Source organism: Mobula birostris, chromosome 21 (genome assembly GCF_030028105.1).
Source record: "Mobula birostris isolate sMobBir1 chromosome 21, sMobBir1.hap1, whole genome shotgun sequence".
NCBI classification, from domain to species: Eukaryota; Metazoa; Chordata; class Chondrichthyes; order Myliobatiformes; family Myliobatidae; genus Mobula; species Mobula birostris.
Genome location: NC_092390.1, coordinates 6921611 through 6942438, shown reverse-complemented (window position 1 = coordinate 6942438; position 20828 = coordinate 6921611). Strand labels below are relative to the sequence as shown.

The window sequence follows — 20828 nt, the reverse complement described above, 5'->3', positions numbered from 1 at the left end:
CGGCTTTGGAATACTGGAAGAAAGTAGAGCACCCAGACGAAACCCACGCGGTTATGAGGAGAACGTACTGACTCGTTACAGGCAGTGGTGGGAATTGAATCCCAATCGCGATTGCTGATGCTATAAAACACTACGTTAGCTGCGACACTACCGTGCTACTGCTCAAGCTTTATAAGGCATTGGCCAAACTCTGTTTGGAATATTGTGGCAAGTTTGGGCCCTGTGGCTAAGGAAGGTGTACTGGCCTTGATGGTTCATAAGGTTGATCCCAGGAATGAAAAGCTGAAACATTAGATGCCTCTGGGCCTGTACTAGATGGAATTCAGAAGGGTGAAGAGGGGATCTCATTTAAAGACTGAATAGAGTGGATGTGGAGAAGATGTTTCCATTAGTAGGAGAGTCCGAAGGGGTGGCCTCAGTAAAAAGGATGTCTCTTTGAAACTGGGATGAAGAGGCATTTCTTCAGCTAGGGGATGATGAATATGCGGAATTTGTAGCCACAGAGGGATGTGCAGGCCAAGACATTAAATATATTTAAGGCAGAGATTGATAGGTTCTTGATTGGTAAGGGGGTTAAGGGCTATGGGGGGAAGGTGGGAGAATGGGGTTTAAAAAGGTCAACTGTGATTGAATGGCGGAGATAAGTTGATATGCTGAAAGTACTAAATCTGCTCCTATATTTTACGGACTTCAGGAAAATGCATTCATTCAGGGGAAAACAGGATAAAAACGTAGGGGATAAAGTTGAGAGGTAGAGATGTAACTGGGCAGGAAATGCAGGAGTCAGTGTTGGAGCCCAGCTCAGCACACTGTAAGTTTCTGTTTGGGATGGACGTGTCTGAATCACTCAGCCCTCTCACAGATCTGCCAGTCCTCAGTGCGCAGTGAAAGGCAGTGAATTGAAATCAGAAAGCCCACCTGTAGCAGATATTGCCTGTTGAAGAAGATGCAGAGATGGATAAGCAAGGATACACTCTTCTTTTACTACAAGGGACCCGATAATGAGCAGTCTTGTCAGTCCTGTTGTTGTAGATTTTATCAGACTCACTCACATTCAAGGACATGTCAGCAAGTGACAAACAAGGGCTTGGACAGGGAAAATTAGATTAATTGTAGGCTGCAGCAACCAATGTGGAAAGTTAGGAGCGAATAAAGGCCTTGGATTTTAGGCTGAAAGATTCTGTGATTCTGCACAAAGAAAGACTGTTGGATTAGAGAATCTGCTGACCACAAAGGAGATGAAAGACCCCGCAGGGATGAGTTTCTCCTGGTTCATTGTCTCTGATCTCCACTCATCTGCTTCGCCTCAAGTAATATGAGCTGCATATTAAAAGGACCGGATCCCAGTTTACAAGCAGAACTTTGTTCTAGGTTGAACCTTTAAAACACGACAGAGTTTCTAGTTTTACAAGGTGACTAAACATCACATACACGTGCACGTGTTCCCTTGTCCCTTTATAGATTCACTCAAGTGGGTGGTGTTTTCTCTGGACTTTATAGGTTCAAGCCTGCGCTCGATGCTTAATACACAATCTAGCACCACACTGAGGGAGTGGCGTGGCTCAGTAATGGTTTCTTGCTGTGCTTTTGTGTCCTGAAGTCAGAAGCGGAACTACAACTCAGAGGATGGCACGGTAGCGTAGCAGTTTGTGCCAGTGATGGGGATTCGATTTCTGTATCTGTAAGGAGATTGTACGTTCTCTCTGTGACTGCATGATTTTCCCCGGCTGCTCCAGTTTCCTATTCTAAAAGACATATGGGTTACAGTTAAAGTTCAAAGTAACTTCGTCATCAAAGTGCATATATGTCACCAAATACAACCCTGAGATTCATTGTCTTGCAGGCATACTCAGTAAATCCAATAACCATAATAGAATTAATGAAGGACCGCACCAACCCGGCATACAGCCAGTGTGCAAATACAAAAAGAAAGAAGAAATAATAATAGATGTAGCCATTCCAACCAGACACAACATACAGAAATCAATAAGTAAAAAACACCAGAAATATACTGCATTAAAGAGGAAGTTGAAAGACTATGGAACATGAGCTATGTCCCATAGTAATATCTACAATTCATATCATCCTGAAGTCACTACACTATAGCATTAAACAATTGGGCTTAAATAATAATATCTTTGTATATCTTCAGAAATCCACAATACTAAACACCAATAGAATAGTCTGAAAGTTCCGAGCAATTGAGAAATGAGTGTGCTTAGCTATGCCCGTACCTCACCATCTCTAGAGAAAAAAAGTTATAATAATAATAATTCTAATAATAAGTAAACACGTTCCTAATGCTTGTATATTATCGAGTAATGGAACTTGAGCCTGATATGACAGCATACAGGGACAAACTTCATCAACAGTTTGTAGTACAATATCCCTACGTGTAAGTAAATGCACAATGAATATAGATCAACATAGAGTGATGGTAAAAAAAACTTAATCGCTATAGACGTGTTAAACCAAATAAAACATTAAGTTGCACAAGAGTGAGAAAGAAACCAAGCTAAAGACCACAACAATACCATGCAAGAAAATAATGAAGATGAAAATACAATTTTTCAACTGCTTCGCAATCAGATGTTAACAGCAACAGCACAGATAAAGAACCTCAATAGAATGCTGATGGTGAAACTGGGTTTATAGACAAAATTATTCTAATATTTAACACTGAACTAACAGAATATATGGGCAATGACCCAACAGAAAGACCCTACATACCAAAACAAAATACGTCAACAAAATTTGCAAAAATTGTCAATACTCTCAACAATATTATATTATCACAACATTTGGGAAAACTTGAAACATTTGAAGAACTACACGCAATAGCATTAATGTGCAGCAGCATTAATGACAGTGCAGTGCAACAGCTCCAAAATAGAGGCATTCATTCACAGAAACTCGAAACTGAGTAATGAAACAAGAACACCAAAATGGCAGTAGAGATAAAAAAAAAACAAAATTGAGACCTTAAGAGCAGAAACTGCCTTCCTAATGGAGTATAAAGTGGATAACCCGAACAAGAAAGTTAAGAGAGAAGCTAAAGAAATATACCGTAAGGTATAATCAACCTAACTAAAGCACTGTAAAGTTTATAGATACACTAAAACAAAAGTTTGGTGCATACAAATCTAGACTAAATAGATACATGAAATGCAGCAGATGAAGATAACAGTATTATCAGTTCAAAAACAATGAAAAAATGTTTATACAGGACATTGAAACTAAATTCAATGCACCAATGTCACCAACCCTAGCACAGAATTACCAACAAACACAGAGATAATGAACGCAGACATGAGGAATTCTGCAGATGCTGGAAATTCAAGCAACACACATCAAAGTTGCTGGTGAACGCAGCAGGCCAGGCAGCATCTCTAGGAAGAGGTACAGTCGACGTTTCAGGCTGAGACCCTTCATCAGGACTAACTGAAGGAAGAGTTAGTAAGAGATTTAAAAGTTGGAGGGGGAGGGGGAGATCCAAAATGATAGGAGAAGACAGGAGGGGGAGGGATGGAGCCAAGAGCTGGACAGGTGATTGGCAAAAGGGGTATGAGAGGATCATGGGACAGCAGGCCCAGGGAGAAAGAAAAGGGTGGGGGGGGAAGCCCAGAGGATGGGCAAGGGGTATAGTCAAAGGGACAGAGGGAGAAAAAGAGTGAGAGAAAGAATGTGTGTATATAAATAACGGATGGGGTACGAGAAGTTTTGGTCTAATATCTGGTCAAACAGGGTGGCACACGCATTCAATAAGCAAGTTCGATTAGGGAGGGAAAAACTACACGCACACATGAATGAAGTAATGCAAATACCTGAAGTTACAATGGATATGCTGAAAGAGGTTATAAAAATTACCCACAACTGGAAAAGTACTTGCGGTGATAATATTCATAATTATTGGTCTAAAAAATTTACTTGCCTTCATCCTTAGCTATTAATGCATATTAACATTTTTCTTAAAAATCCTGAAAAAGTGCCTGGATTTTTGACAGAAAGTGAAACGTATTTTTTACCTAAAAGGGAAATCACAAAAGATCCATCAGAATCTCGTCCTATTACTTGTTTATAAACCATATATAAAATTGTAACATCAAATATCTCGCAATTAATCACTGCTCACTTATATAACCACAAAATAGAGCAGAAAGGATGCTGTAAGGCTATGAAAGGATGTAAAGATCAACTAATAATATATTCTGTAACTCTAAATCAAGTCCAGCAGAAAAGTGGAGATCTTTCATGTTGCTATTCTGACTACCAAAAGGCATTTAATTCTGTCCCACACTCATGGTTAACAGAAGTTCTTAATATGTATAAACTACATGTGCACTTGTGAAATTCCTTCAAAATCTGATGAATCATTGGCATGCAATAATCACCCTTTCAGCAACCAAAAAAGAATAACCACCATTATCAAAATAAACCAAGGCATTTTCCAAGGCAACTCTTTAAGCCCACTATGGTTCTGTCCAGCTTTAAACCTGCTCTCTAATTTATTGATTTGGATGAAAATTGGGTATCAAATCAGAGACAATGCAATGAGCTCTGCCTTTACATACCTTCTATACGTGGACGATTTAAAATTATGTGCTGCTTCATCAGTAAAGCTAAAGCAATGAATTCAAATAGTAGAACTATTTTTGAAGGATATAAGCATGAGCTTTGGACTAGATAAATGCAGAACATTAAACAGAGAAAGGTGCAATAGAGCTAGTAAAATTCAAAACAGAGCAGCAGGATACAATACAACCGATGGATGAATATGAAACGTAAGTATCTGGAATATCAAGAAGCAAAGAAAATAGATCATAGTGCAATAAAGAAAAAACTTTTGTTTTACTTCAAGGCTTAGGAAGATCTGTCAAACAAAGCTTAACAATAAAAATATGACAAAACCAATAAACACTCTCGCTCTATTCTTTTGGCATAATATCTTGGTCTGAAACCGATCTGGAAATTTTACAAAGAAAATTAGGAACTGAAATGACAATTTTCAGAAAACATTAGGTACATTCGAATGCGCTTAGATTAACATTACCTAGGACAGAAGGGGGGAAAAGGAATAACAGACATTAAAAATCTACACAACAGTCAGATAAAGCTTCTAAGGATGTATTTTCATCAATGAAAACAGAATTCAGCACACCAGGTGAGCATATGCAATTTTGATAAGAAGTATACAGCACTAAATAAATGAAAACACAACCCAGAAAAATTAAGAAATTATCACTGTAGAAGAAAAAAGTTAACCAATGGAACAGATGACCATCCATGAAAGACATCCCCATGATCTGAGCAGACTAGATGTCAGCAAGGAAACGTTGAACGCCTGGCTCAGAGTTGGAGATCTCTTCCCAGAAACAGAAGGGGTTCCTTGTGTCAATACAGGACCAAGTGGTTAACACAAAAAAAAATCAAAAATCCATAATAAAAGACCAACAATTTCAAGGTGATATGTGTAGGAAATGCCAAGATGAAACAGAAACAATCCAACACATTACATGATCCTGTAGCAGTTTAACTCAATCTGGTTACTTATACAGGCACAATCAAGTGGCAGGCATCATTCTTTAATGCCTACGATCATCCTCATCATTGCCTTTATGTGCTGTGTTGAACGATGCAGGCAAATATGGTCTTCGGCCATGATTGTTCTTGACAAATTTTTCTACAGAAGTGGTTTGCCATTGTTGCCTTCTGGGCAGTGTCTTTACAAGATGGGTGACCACAGCCATTATGCATATTCTTCAGAGATTATCTGTCTCATGTCAGTGGTGGCATAACCAGGACTTGTGTAATGCACCAGCTGCTCATACGACCATCCACCACCTGCTCCCGTAGCTTCACATGACCCTGATCAGGAGGCTAAGTAGGAGCTTCACCTTGCCCAAGGGTGACCTGTAGGCTAATGGAGAGAAGCAGTGCCTTACACCTCTTTGGTAGAGAGGTACCTCTTCTGGCAACCCAAGGAGGGGAAGAAGCTGTTCAGGAAACATTGAGTATGGGCCTTTGGGCTTCTCTATCTTCTCCCAAATGGTAGCAATGAGAAGAAGGCATGATCCGGATGGTGAGGGTCCTTAATGATGGATGCCGCATTCTTGTGGCACTGCCTTTTGAAGGTTTTCTCAGTGGTGGGGAGGTTTATGTCTATGCTGGAACTGGTTGAGTCTACAACCCTTCGAAGCATCTTATGATCCTGTACATTGGCACCTCCATACCAGTCAGTGATGCAAACAGTCAGAACGCTATTCTGTATAAATTTGCTGGAGTGTTCATTGATACACTAAATCTCCTCAAACTCTTAGTGAAGTCAATCACATCTCTGGAATTCTCTACACCAGGGGAAAGTGGAGTTAGATCATGCTTCTCATGATCTAACCTCTACAATGTCATTTTATTGCAGAAGGTGGCAATGGAATGAATTTATGCTGGTCAATTTGGAAACACTGATTTAGCCAATTTATAAGCTGTGTGATGCTCTGATGTCTCAGGGTTAAATAAATGGAGATAGATCACTTGTTGAAAGATCAAGGTATTTAGGGCAATGGGGAACTGGTACAGAAGAGGAAATGAGGCTAGCCCACATCATACCTCTAGACCTTTCCTGCTGGTGTTATATAGGGCCTTGTGAGGCCTGACCTGGAGTACTGGGTACAGTTTTGGTCTTATGATATTATAGAAAATTTTATACCCACTACCTGCAAAGATTCCTGAGATAGCAGGTTCATCACATGATGAGAGTAAGAAGTCTGGCCTGTATTTTCATGTTTGGAGGAGTGAGAGGAGATCTCATTGATCCTAATCTTCATAGAGGTGGATTCAGGGAAGATTTCTGATGACTGAGGACAGGGAGCCACTCCTGGAGCATTGTGTATAGTTCTAATCATCCTGTTATGTGAAAGATATCATTAAGATGAAAAACACGCAAGAAAGATTTACGAGAATGTTACCAGGACTCAAGGAAGAAGTTGAGTAGACTAGGAATTCATTCCTTGGAGTGTATGAGGAAGATGGATGAATATCCGTGAATACAGTTATGAGGAGAATATATACAATAGCACAGTCTTTTTCTCAGGCCTAGGGAACCAGAAAAATATCAGGCATGGTTTAGCTAAGAGGGGAAAGATTTATATGGACATGAGAGGAAATTTCTTCACTCAGACGTATACAGAATGAGCTGCCAGAGGAAGTGGTTGAGGCAGGTACAGTAACGTTATTTAACAGATATTTGGATAAGAATGTGATTAGGAAAGATTTAGAGGAATGTGGGTGAATGGGGCTCACTTAGATGGACGTCTTTGTTGCTTTGGATGCTTTGGGCCGAAGGGCCTGGTTTTGTGCTATGACTGAGGTTTGAAGAAGATTCCCTGCCCCCCCCCCCAAAGGAAGGTGTCAACTCCTAGGGGGGAATTCTATACCATAGAGGATTGTGGAGGATCGGACTCTGAGAATATTCAAAACAGAGCCCTTTAGAGTTCCGGATTTGAAGGGGAACCACAAGGTAGGGAGATAATGCAGGAAAATGGAACCAAAGTGGCAGATCACCTATGATCCGATGAACGGTCTTTGAGCCTTTTCTCAACAGAGGATCAGAGGTACGGAGAGGTAGCAACTTTAAACTTTAGGTGTTAATATTTTAGAGGATCTGTCCTCAGCCCAGCACCTAAATGCAATTATGAAGAAACTCCTACTTCCTTAGGAGTTTGTGGAGATTCAGCATGACATCTAAAAACTTTGACAAACTTCTATAGATGTGTGGTGGAGGGTATGTTGACTGGCTCCATCACAGCCTGGAATGGATATACCAATGCCCTTGAATGGAAAATCCTACAGAAAGTAGTGGATATGGACCACTGGTTAGGTCCACATGAAATGCTGTTGCAGGAACGGATTCATGCTCCCTTCTCACTGCTATATCAGGAGGAAGCTGTAGAAGACCCAGAACTCACACCACTAGGTTCAGGAACAGCTATTACCCCTCAGCCGTCAGGGTCTTGAAGCAAAGGGGATAACTTCACTCGTCCCGTCACTGAAATGTTCCCACAACCAATGGACTCACTGTCAAGGACTTTTCATCATGTTCTCAATATTTACTTCTTATTATTGTATTGTTATTATGTCTTTCTTTTTGTATTTGCACAGTTTGTTGTCGTCTCCACTCTGGTTGAATGCCCAAATTGGGTGATCCTTCATTGATTCTGTTATGGTTATTATTTCTATAGATTTATTGAGTATGCCCACGAGAAAATGAATCTCAGGGTTGTATATGATAACATATATGTACTTTGATAGTGAATTTACTTTGCACTTTGAACTTCGAAATGGACTACTCCAGCTTCCGATTCCTCTGTTGGGAGCAGCGCTCAAACGGAAGCCTCTCTGGATGCTGGCATGTGCTGTCTGTTCCCAAGTGTTTGAGAGTATACACCAGCGAGCCAGGTTTCCACTGTGCACAGAGCATTCCCTGGAATACCTCACCCTTCCTCTGGAACCTTCTCCACCCCCACACTCTTTGAAAGGCCTAGAGTGGACGTGGAGAAGATGCTTCCTATTGTGGGAGGAGATTTGGACCAGAATACACGGCCTCAGAGTAGAAGAATGCCCCTTTAGAACAGAGAAGAGCAGGAATTTCTTTAGCCAGAGTGTAACGGAGCTATGGAATTCATTATCACAGACGGCTGTGGAGGCCACGTTTTTGGGTATATTTAAAGCAGAGGTTGATAGAGTGTGAAAGGTTACGGAGAGACGGCAGGAGAATGGGGTTGAGAGGGATAATAAATCAGCCATGACGGAATGGCACAGCACGGTCAATGGGCCAAATGGCCTAATTCTGCTCCTATGTCTTATGGTCTCTCCACATGGGAGATGGATCTGCCATTGAGCAAAGAATCTGTGCTAATACGGGGAGGGTGCAGAAAGAATGTGAAAGGTCACCGACCTTCAGCGTTAATCCTCTCCTGTCTCCCTGGTTGCCGCCAGGCCTGCTGATCTTCTGCATCGCTGTCCACGAGGGAGAAGTGACAGTGCTTTGATTCAACGCCATGCAATTTGTACATTTGCCTGCTGCTCTTTTGAATTTGTCAGACACTCGAAATCAGTGAAATTGTTGTGCTCATAGGAGGGTGTGATGGCTGTGTGTGCCACAGATTGCGTGTGGAAGATGTGTCTGGTGGCAGCTGCAAAGGTCCGGGCTGCTCAGCTGGATACCACCAACAAGCTCAGCAGACTTGAACACTGAATATTGACTTCTCAAACTTCCGCTAATGCCCCACCTCCCCCTCATACCCCATCCGTTATTTATTTATTTATATACACATATCCTTTCTCTCTCTCTCCTTTTTCTCCCTCTGTCCCTCTCACTATACTCCTTACCCATCCTCTGGGCTTTGCCCCTCCCCCTTTTCCTTCTCCCTGGACCTCCTGTCTCATGATCCTCTCATATCCCTTTTGCCAATCACCTGTCCAGCTCTTGGCTCCATCCCTCCCCCTCCTGTCTTCTCCCATCATTTTGGATCTCCCCCTCCCCCTCCCACTTTCAAATCTCTTACTATCTCTTCCTTCAGTTAGTCCTGACGAAGGGTCTCGGCCTGAAACGTCGGCTGTGCCTCTTCCTAGAGATGCTGCCTGGCCTGCTGCGATCACCAGCAACTTTGATGTGTGAAGCTCAACAGACTGATAGTTTTGGGAGGGTTTACATGGTCATTGTGTGTGTGTGTGTGCTGCTATACTTCATTAGGAGTTTCAGGAGATTTTCTGATGCTTATCTCCTGAAGTATTGTGGAGACCACTCTAACTGGTTACATGACCTGGTATGGAGGCTCCGATTTACAGATTTAAAAAAAGCTGCAGCCCGTTCTATCAGGGGACACAACCCCTCCCCCCAATCGAGGACATTTTCAAAAGTCAATGCGTCAGGAAGGTAGCATCCATCACTAAGGCCCCTCACCATACAGGGCATACTCTCACCATCTCATTACTACCATCAGGGAGGAGGTACAGGAGCCTGAATGGTGAAGCTCTCCACAATACATCAGTAAGTATTTTTTAAGAGTCTTCGGGGACGTTCCAAATGTCCTCAAACTCCTAATGAAATATAGCAGGACACAGACAAACTCAACTTTTAGGAACTTCATCGCCTCCATTATCAAATTTCTGAGTAGTTCTTGAAACACTACCTCACTATTTGCTCTCTTTTTGCACTATTTATTTATTTCTATATGCATTATTGTAACTTGTAGGAATTTTTTTCTGTTGTGCTGTACTGCTGTTACAACACGGCAAATATTGTGTCAGTGATAATAAAGCTGATTTTGATTCTGTGTGTGTGTGTACGTGTGCTTGTGCATGTTTCTGCGGAGTAGAATGTCACTTGGAACTGTTAGCTTGTTTTGAATTAAAGGAATCATTAGACCATAAGACGTAGGAGCAGAATTAGGCCATTTGGCCCATCGAGTCTGCTCCGTCATCCCATCATGGCTGATTTATTATCCCTCTCAACCCCATTCTGCCTTATCCCTATAACCTTTGACACCCTTACTAATCAAGAATTCTATCAACCTCCTCTTTAAATACACCCAATGACTTTGCCCCCACAGCTATTTGTGGCAATGAATTCCACAGATTCACCACCCTCTGGTTAAGGAAATTCCTCCTTATCTCTGTTCTAAAGGAACACCCTTATATTCTGAGGCTGTGTCCTCTGGTCCTAGGCTCACCCACATTTGTCTCCACATCCACTCTGTCTAGGCCTTTCAATGTTCGGTAGGTTTCAGTGAGATTCCTTCTCAATCTTCTAAACCCCAAAGAGTACAGGCCCAGAGAATTCAAGCACACTTTACATGTTAACCCTTACATTCCTGGGGTCATTCTTGTGACGCCATGGTTACCTAGTGCAGCAGTCCCCAACCACTGGGCCGTGGACCGGTACCGGGCCGCAAAGCATGTGCTACTGGGCCATGAAGAAGTGATATAAGTCAGCTGCACCTTTCCTCATTCCCTGTCACACCCACTGTTGAACTTTAACGCACGCGAGGTCATCAGTGACCCAAGAAGCAAATGACCCAAGACATGCAAAGGAATGGATCCATGACCCATTTGTGAATGTTTCTGGTGAATCGTCCATGTCAGCGCGGGAAAAAGATCAACTCCTCGAGCTTGCAAATGACGGTGTGCTGAAAAGTATGTTTGACATAACATCTCTGCTGGCATTCTGGATCAAAGTCAAGGCTGAATATCCTGAGATAGCCACAAAAGCACTGAAAACGTTGCTTCCATTTCCAACATGATATCGCTGCGAAGTGGAGTTTTCTGCCATGAATGCAATGAAAAAATTGCGGAATAGACTGGACATAAGGAACCCCCTTCGAGTATTGCTGTCTCCTATCAACCCACGATGGGATCATCTTGTTGCCGGAAAACAAGCCCAGGGCTCCCACTGATTCAGCGATATTGGTGTGTTGCAATGATTTTATATGTTCATACAAGGAAAATATGCGCTGTGTGTTTAATATCCAAACGTTACTTAAAATGTTATGATGCTATTGACTTAAAAGTGACTTATAATTCAGTGGTTCCCAACCTCCGGGCCGTGAAGAATACAGCGGTACAGTGGTAGCCGGGACGCACCCAGCACATCTTTAAGAAAAAAGCCGAAATAAACAAGCTAATTCATTAGGTGCTGCCCGGCATGTAAATGCCGGCCCAGATCAGAGGCAACACAATCAGCAATCGCCTATTGCCGCTGATCTGGGCCGACATTTACGTGCCGGGCGGCACCTAATCAATTAGCTTGCTTATTTCGGCTTTTTTCTTAAAGATGTGCTGGGTGCATTCCGGCTACCGCTGTACCTCTGCATTCTTCACGGCAATGTATCGGTCTGCGGCCCGGAGGTTGGGAACCACTGTAATTGATTTATCACTATATTCATGCAAGGAAAATAGGCGCTGTGTGTGTAATATTAAATTCGCTAGATAAACCCCTTTAGAAACGAAATTGAGTGTATTAGCCACTTATAAGTGACTTATCACCTATATTCCGGTCTTGATTAACACCCACCTGGCCCCCCCCCCCGCACCCCCAGTCGGCCGGTCTGCAAGAATGTTGTCAATATTAAATCGGTCTGCGGTGCAAAAAAGGTTGGGGACCCCTGACCTAGTGGTTAGCATGACGCTATTACAGCTTGGGGTGTCAGAGTTCAATCCTGGTATCCTCTGTAAGGAGTTTGTACGTCCTCCCTGTGGAATTCATGGGTTTCAAAGGTTTGCTCTGGTTTCCTCCCACAGTCCAAAGCCATACCACTTAGTATGTTAATTGATCATTGTAAATTGTCCCATGATTAGGCTAGAGGTAAATTGGGGGTTGCTGGCAGAACGGATCGAGTGCCTATTCCACACTGTCCTCTGGACCCTGTCTTATGCCAGCATATTATTTGTGCTTCTCATGGTAAACAAATTTTTCAACACATCGTCAAATCGTCTCTATGATTCAATTCCCTCTGTGGTGTTCAGCAAGTGCCTTTTGTCTCTGTGTGTACCGACTGCCTCTTTTCTACTCCAATGTGGCAGTTATTTTGAGCTCCGATTTTGCCCTTGGGCATGGCTGTTACTGGGGCTCTGGACGGAACACTAGCCAATCTCCCCATTATCTTACTTTATCAGATGATTTATAGTAACTGCTGCTCAGACACAGGCTCAGCAGCGCAGGGGTTATGTTAATGTGTTAGCAATTGTGAGACCAGGAGCTGTGAGTTCAAATCCCAATATGACAACTGGAGAATTTTAAATAAATACATCTGGACAATAAAATTATTATCAGTGATGGTGGGTGTCCTAATTCTGCTTTGATGTATTATGGTCTTATTAAGGGTGTCAAAGGATATGGAGAGAAAGCAGAGAATGGGTTTGAGAGTGATAACAAATCAGCCATGATGGAATGGCAGAGCAGGCTCAAAGTACCAAATGGCCTAATTCTGCTCCTCTGACTTATGGTCTTATGGGCATGAAGTTAATTGTTGTAAAAAAAAACAATTTTGTTTGAATCATCCTGTCAGAGGAGGAACGGTGCTGTTTTTTTACTGTATAGCAACAAAGCAGGATGCTGGAGGGAAATGGAAGAATGACATTTCAGTTTGAGACCTCTAATCTGAATTGAAAGACACCTTCTTATCTCTATCTTTTATTCCAGATGAAGAGTTTCTGTTGCTCCATAACTCAGCACCTGCTGTCTCCTGCGTATCCCTTGCACGTGGCACGGTAACACAGCGTTAGCATTATGCCTTAGAGTGCCAGCATTGAGCAATTGGGGTTCAATTCCCAGTACTGCCTGAAAGGAGTTTGTATGTTCTTCCCGTGACTGCATGGGTTTCCTCTGGTGCTCCCTGAGTCCAAAGACATACAGGTTAAGGTTAGAAAGTTGCAGGCATGCTACTGTACGTTAGCGTCAGACACACGTGACAGTTGTGGGCTGCCCACAGCACATATTTGGACTGTGGTCATTGATGCAAACAATGCATTTCACTGCATGTTAAGATGTTTCAATGTACCAGTGGCAAATAAAGCTAATCTCTATCTTTAGCGTACGTGGTCTGGCCTACACATGACTCCAAACCAGAGCAGTGTGCTTGACTATTAAATTCCCTCTGAAATGTTGAGTGAGCCCCTCAGGTTTATGTAAAGCAGCCAGCCCCATGGTCTGGGGTTCAGGTGGTCAACACAGATGGAACTTTATAGGCTGGAGATAAAATGGGGTCAACCTTCAGGGTTGACGGGGGGGGGAGTGGGGGAACGTGGAGCACTAGTGATAGGGATGTTGGTGTGGTGTAGTGAGGGCTTGGGGCAGACAGAAATGGCTTGTTTGGATGATGGGTGGCCTGTTGCAGTGGGGTGGTGTATTGGAATATGGGGTGATGCGTTGAAGTGGGTTAGGTGGGTTGGAATGAGGGGGCAGGTGGGCTGGGATAAAGGGGTGATGTGTTGGAATAAGCAGGTGATGTGTTGGGCTAGGTTATGTGGGATGAAATGAGGGAGTGGTGTTGGATAGGTACTGGTGAGGATGGGGTGCTGGGCTGTGACGGGGTGATTGAGGGTGGAGTGTAGTTGGTGTTGGGGGGGGCAAAGTGATGGTGTGTTCAGGTGGAAGACTGTTGTGGTGTGGTGTGGTGTCCCTGTATTGTGTGGCTGGTGTGATGGGGCAGGAATGGTGTGGAGGTTTTTTTGTGCTGGAACGAGAATAAGGTGGAAGTTTGGTGTGTTGGGACGGGAATGGGTGGAGGTGTGTCGTGTTGGGATGGGAATTGGGGGGGTGCATTGTGTTGGGACGGTACGGACAGGGCAGGTATTTTGGAATGGGATTCTAGAGTGGAAGTATCTCGTGTGGTGGGACACGGTAGGATGTTGTGTTGGGACAGGAATGGGGCATAGGTGTGTTGTGTTGGGACAGGGTAGGGACAGGACAGGTGTGTTGGAATGGGACTGGAGTGGAAGTGTCTTGTGTTGGGACGGTATGTGTGGTGTATTGGGACAGGAATGGGGTGAAGGTGTGTTCTCCTTTGACATGGTGGAGTGGGGATTGGTATGTGGGAACAGAGCAGGGTGTTGTGTTGTGTCAGAGTACAGAGTTATATTGGAACTGGAGCAGGATGGAAATGTGTTGGGTGGAGTGGGGATAGGTGTGATGGGACAGCGGTCATTGGGGATGGTGTGTGTTGAGAAGGTCGTTAGTGTTTGGGATGGGAGGGGTTGGAATGATATGATGGGATGTAGTTTTTGTGTTATAGAGTGGTGGTGGTACTTGTTTAGAATTAAAACTTTCACACTCCAGGGAATTTTGTAACTTAGTGTAGTCTCAAACAGAATCAGAATTAGGTTGAATATCACCAGCATATATGATGAAACTTGTTAACTTAGCTGCAGCAGTACAATGCAATACATGATAAATATAGAAAAATATAAATAAATCAATTGCATTAGGTATATGGGTTCAATGTCCATTTAGGAATCGGATGGCAGAGGGCAAGAAGCTGTTCCTGAAAGGCTGAGTGTGTGCCTTCAGGCTTTTGTACCTCCTTCCTGATGGTAACAATGAGAAGAGGGCATATCCTGGGTGATGGGGGTCGTTAATAATGAACACCGCCTTCCTGCAGCATCGCTCTTTGAAGATGTCTTAGATACTACAAAGGCTAGTACCCATGATGGAGCTGATTAATTTTACAACATTCTGTAGCTTCTTTCGATCCTGTGCGGTCGCACCCCGCCCCCATACCAGACAGTGATGCAGCCAGTCAGAATGATCTCCATGGTACATTTGTAGAAATTTTTGAATGTTTTAGTTGACAAACCAAATTTGCTCAAACTCCTAATGAAATATTTCCTGACGTGCCTTTGTAGCTGCATCGGTATGTTGGGACCAGGTTAGATCCTCAGAGATCTTGACACCCAGGAACTTGAAATTGCTCACTCTCTCCACTTCTGAGCCCTCTGTGAGGATTGGTTTGTGTTCCCTCGTCTTACCCTTCCTGAAGTCCACAATCATCTCTTTGGTCCTACTGGCATTGAGTGCCAGGTTGTTGCTGCGGCACCATTCCACTAGCTGGTATATCTCACTCCTATACGTCCTCTCATCTCCATCTGAGATTCTACCAACAATGGCTTATCAACAGCAAATTTATAGATTGGCATTTGAGGTATACCTAGCCACACAGTCATGTGTATACAGAGTAGAGCAGTGGGCTAAGCACACATCCCTGAACTGCACCAGTGTTGTTCGTCAGCAAGGAGAAGCTATTATCACCAATCCGCACAGACTGTGGTCTTCCAGTTAGGAAGTTGAAGATCTAGTTGCAGGGAGAGATACAGAGGCCCAGAATCTGTAGCTTATTGATCAGTACTGTGGGGATGATGGTGTTAATTGCTGAGCTATAGTCATCGAACAGCATCCTGACATAGGTGTTTGTATTGTCCAGGTGATCTAAGGCTGTGTGAAGAGCTATTGAGATTGCATCTGCCATTGACCCATTGTGGTGATAGGCAAATTGCAATGGGTCCAGGTCCTTGCTGAGGGAGGAGTTGATTCTAGCCATGACCAACCTCTCAAAGCATTCCATCCCTGTAGATGTGAATGCTACTCGATGATAGTCATTAAGGCAGCTCACACTACTCTTCTTAGGCACTGGTATAATTGTTGCCCTTTTGAAGTGGGTGGGAACTTCTGACCATTAGCAGTGAAGGGTTGAAAGTATCCTTGGTTATATCCACCAGTTGGTTGGCACAGGTTTTCAGAGCCTTACCAGGTACTCCATCGGGACCTTCCGCCTTGCAAGGGTTCACCCTCTTTAAAGACAGCCTAACATCGGCCTCTGAGACAGAGATCACAGGGTCACTGGGTGCAGCAGGGATTTTCACAGCTGTAGTTATATTTCTCCCTTTCAAAGCGGGCATAGAGGGCATGAAGCTCATCTAGAGAAGTGAAGCATCGCTACCATTCGTGATATTGGGTTTCGCTTTGTAGGAAGTAATGTCCTGCAAACCCTGCCAGCGTTAATGTGCATTAGTGAAAAAGCAAAGCTAAAGCAGTGGGTGGGTTGGGTACTAAATACATTAAACTGAAATAACTTGGACACCCTGGACAGCAGGATTTATTGGAGTACAGGTTTCCCCCGCCATCCGAAGGTAGAGCTTTCCTATGAAACGGTTCGTAAGCCGAAATGTCATAAAATGAAGAAGCAATTACCATTTATTTATATGGGAAAATTTTGTGAGCGTTCGCAGACCCAAAAACAACCTACCAAATCATGCCAAATAACACATAAAACCTAAAATAACAGTAACATATAGTAAAAGCAGGAATGATATGATAAATACACAGCCTACATAAAGTAGAAATACTTTTCCACAATCATTACTGAACTGCTGAACTGTTCTCCGTAGCAAAAATCTCACGCAAGCGCTGTTGGCAAGAACACTCTCTCCAGTAACCTTTAAGCTATGAAGCTGCCAAATCATACCAAATAACACATAAAAATACACAGCCTATATAAAGTAGAAATAATTTATGTACAGTGTAGTATCACTTACCGGAATCGGGAAGACAGCGCCGAGCACAGTGATGATGGTGTGTTAGACTGAGTCGTCGCAGGTTGGGATGGTGCAGTGGCTCCCACCCTCCAGGCCGCCGATGATACATTGCCGTGAAGCATGCAGGAATGCAGCGGTAGCCAGGAGGCACCCAGCACATCTTTAAGAAAAAAGCTGAAATAAATAAGCTAATTAATTAGGTGCTGCCCGGCACATAATTGTCGGCCCAGATGAGTGCTGATTTCCGATTGCGTCGTCTCTGATCTGGGCCGACATTTACGTGTTGGGCAGCAGCTAATTAATTAGCTTGTTTATTTTGGCTTTTTTCTCAAAGATGTGCTGTGTGCCTCCTGGCTACTGTTGCATTCTCTGCGAATCGGTATCTGTCCGTGGCCCGGGGGTTGGTGTGGTGGGACACTGGGGTGTTATCTCGTCATTGTCTGTTTCCATTAGGGCAGGCAGCTCATCTTTTTCTATCTCTGCCCACCTCGATGTCGAAGGTCGAGGTTCGTTGTCTGCTGTGGCTGATGTGGAAGGCTTGCTTGACTGCTGTGCCTCGCGCATTTTTCGATCACACAGTTCTTTAATAAGGACTCAAACCATCCTGCAAATATCCCCTAAACCGACGTACCCTTTCAAAATTAAAATCGTACTTTATCATTACTCATTCGGTTTCGATTGTTATCCTTTTTTCTTCCAATTGCATCAGCTCTTCATCTGTCAGTTCTTGGTCATGGGATGCCAAAACCTCTTTAACATCATGTTTGTCAGCTTCCACAAGCCACACTCATGTTGTCCTTACTTCGTTCACCATGATTGAAACGCTTAATTATGTCTAGTTTTACGCTAAGTGTAACACCCTTACGAGCTCTTTCAGGCTTTTCCGATACCTTAGAACTCATCTTGCAAACGGCTGCTCACAGGCACGTGTTAAAGCAATGCCGTTCCGAATCCGGGGGAGAGTGGCTGCCTTTTATCGCGCGCTGCTTTTTTTTCGTAACAGTGAAAACACCTTCTGAAAGCAAAAACAGGGTACTAATGTAGGTCTTTCGTAACAGTGAGGTTTTGTAAAGCGAACGTTCGAAAAGCGGGGGACACACCTGTATCTTGGGAAACTGAAGCCATCAGCACACGTTAGCAGGGTCCACGGGTCCTGTGTCTGCCCTTTGGGAACAAGGCAGTTAAAACAGACGTAAATATCATAAAAAAACATCAGTGTGGTGAAAAATATTCACAGCTTTTGTCCTGCTGATGAATGCTTTTGGTTCAACACTGTTGACGTTGTTTGCCACTGGCTGGGTAGAGCTGCTGGGATTGTAAGCAGCATGAGACACAGTGAGCGGGGAGGGAAATCAGATGAAAACAATGAGGAATGTAGGAAGTCTTCAATCCCAATGAGGCGCTGTTCCGCACCACTCCACTGGGTCCCTTTGTTCCTAATATCCAGCTTTTGGGTTTATTCGTTCTTTGGATCCAGCAAGGCTATACCTATCCCTGACAGCCCCTGAGAGGGTGGGGGTGAGGATGTCATGAGGACTAGAGTGCCTGAGTTATAACAGAGGAGAATAAGAGGCAGCCTTATTGAAGTGTTTAAAATTATGAGGGGCATAGATAGAGTGGATGGTAGCAGGTTTTCCTCAACTTAGAGAAGTCCAGAATTAAACAAGTTTACAATGAGATGGAAAATACTTCTTCACACAGAGGGTGATAAAGAATGAGCTGTCAGTTTAAATGGTGTGGTTGTACCATTTCAGAAAGACTTTGATTGGTACATAGAGGGGTGGGACTTAGAGGAAAACAAATGCAGAAAATTGGGACTAGTAGGGTGGTCAGCATGGACTCATTGGGCTGTGTCTGGTCTGTATTGTTCTATGACTAAGACCCCACAGACAGCAGCACAATAATGATTGGGTAACTTGTTTTAGGTATGATGTTCAGGGTCGCTGAGCCATTCTTTGGGACGGTACAAAATTATTTTCCATTGGTGTTTACGTTCATAGAGTCATACAGCCTAGGAACAGGCCTTTCGGCCCAACTGATCCATTCTGACCAAGGTTGCCATCTTAGCCTGTCCCATTTGCCCACATTTGGCTCACTTACCTCTAAGCCTCTCCTATCCATGTACCTGACCAATTGTCTTCTAAGTGTTGTTAATGTCCCAGTCTCAAGCGCTTCCTCTGGCAGCTCCTTCCATACACTGACCACTCTTTGGGTGAAAAAGTTGCCCCACACCTCAAAATGATGCTCTCGTGTTATAATATTATATACATTAACTTTCCCCTCTGTTTTTAGCCTCTTCCAAAACTGCCCAGAAAATGGACTTGTATCACACACAAAATGCTGGTGGAACGCAGCAGGCCAGGCAGCATCTGTAGGAAGCATTTTGTGTGTGTTGCTTGAATTTCCAGCATCTGCAGATTTTCTCATGTTTGCGTTTTTGGATGGACTTGTATGTCAGGTTTTAAGTAGGCAATGTGATGGAAGTTGTCTTTCCTTTTGAAAGGTATACTGAGTGATTTGGGACAAAAGAGAATCGGCAGGTGCTGGAAATGTTGAGTTACACACACAATGTGCTGGAGGACCTCAGCAGGCCAGGCAGCATCTAAGGACAGGAATAAACATTTGACACTTCGGGCCGAGTCCATTCATCAGGACTGGAAGGAAAAGGGGAAGAGCCAAAAAAGCAGGTGGGTCTGGGGAAGAGGGTGAAGAGACGCTGGCAGTGATGGGTGAGACTGGGTGAGGGGAATGGTGGGTTGGGGAAGAAGGGGGGTGAAGTAAGAAGCTGGGAGAGGATCGTTGGAAGAGAGGTAAAGGGCTGAAGAAGAAGGAATCTAATAGGGGAGACAGTGGAACATGGAATAGAGGAACACTGGGGGGGGGGTGGCGATGGGCCGATCATGAGGGTGGGTGTGGAGAAGAGAAGGAGTGAGAGGGTAACCAGAAGGGGAAATGGAAAGAGAGGAGGGAGGGTGGAAAATGAAATATTACTCCACCCCCACAATATTTGAGGTCAGTCTTGCATTGCAGCCGCAATCGGCTGGAGGAGAGTTTACCATGGGGTTGCTGCGAATGGGGTAATGGGGTTCTGGGGTTGAGAAGGATAGCAAATCAGCCGTGACCGAATGGTCTAATTCTTCTCTTATGGAATGGATTGGATTTCCTTTGAGGGTGATATAATGAGGACGACGGGGAATGAGGGCTCTCCATCCCCCTCCCCCCCCCCCCCCCCCCCCGTAGTTACTGAAAAAAGGTTCCAGCCTTAAGGCCGTGTCAGCTTTAAGGGGGCTGCACTTCAAAGCGCTCTCGACGGCGAGGAAGTGCAGAGGAGCGGTGAGTGGGCTGGACTCATCACTTAGAGGCGGGCAGTACACTGACAGCTCTGACGGGAGTGTAGCTTCGGGCTGCCCAGAACAGTTGAGCCCAGTTTGCGAGGAAGTACGTCGGAGAGCGAGCTCGCATACTGTGTGGCTGCAGAGATCCTCTGCTCGGCTGGAAGGAGGGAGGCTTAGCGGGGTCTGGTCTCCGGGATTCGCCCCGAGAGTGCACACGGGTCAGCGAGGCAACCATGGAGGCGGCGGCGAAGGCGAACGGTGAGGGAGTCTGCAAGTCCGCCTGCTGTTGGGGTGGGTGGGTGAGTGAGTGTAGGGCGGGGAGTTACAACTTGCAAAACTCCCTTCATGGTAAAGAGTTACAGTTCGGGATGATTTGCGGGAAGAAAAGGATCTGATTTCACGCAGCACTTT

General features: G+C 44.1%; 1 protein-coding gene across 6 annotated transcripts in view; it reads left to right on the top strand.

Moving 5' to 3' along the window:
- Positions 1-20828, top strand: part of lzts2a (leucine zipper, putative tumor suppressor 2a) — a 237088-nt gene that overhangs the window by 111052 nt on the left and 105208 nt on the right. For 3 of the 6 annotated variants that reach the window (XM_072238885.1, XM_072238890.1, XM_072238891.1), the window contains exon 1: positions 20475-20675. The exons of the other annotated variants lie outside the window; for them this stretch is intronic. The gene's annotated coding sequence lies outside the window, so the exon portion shown is untranslated. Of the gene's footprint in view, positions 1-20474; positions 20676-20828 lie in introns of those variants that run through there. 6 annotated transcript variants of the gene reach the window in all.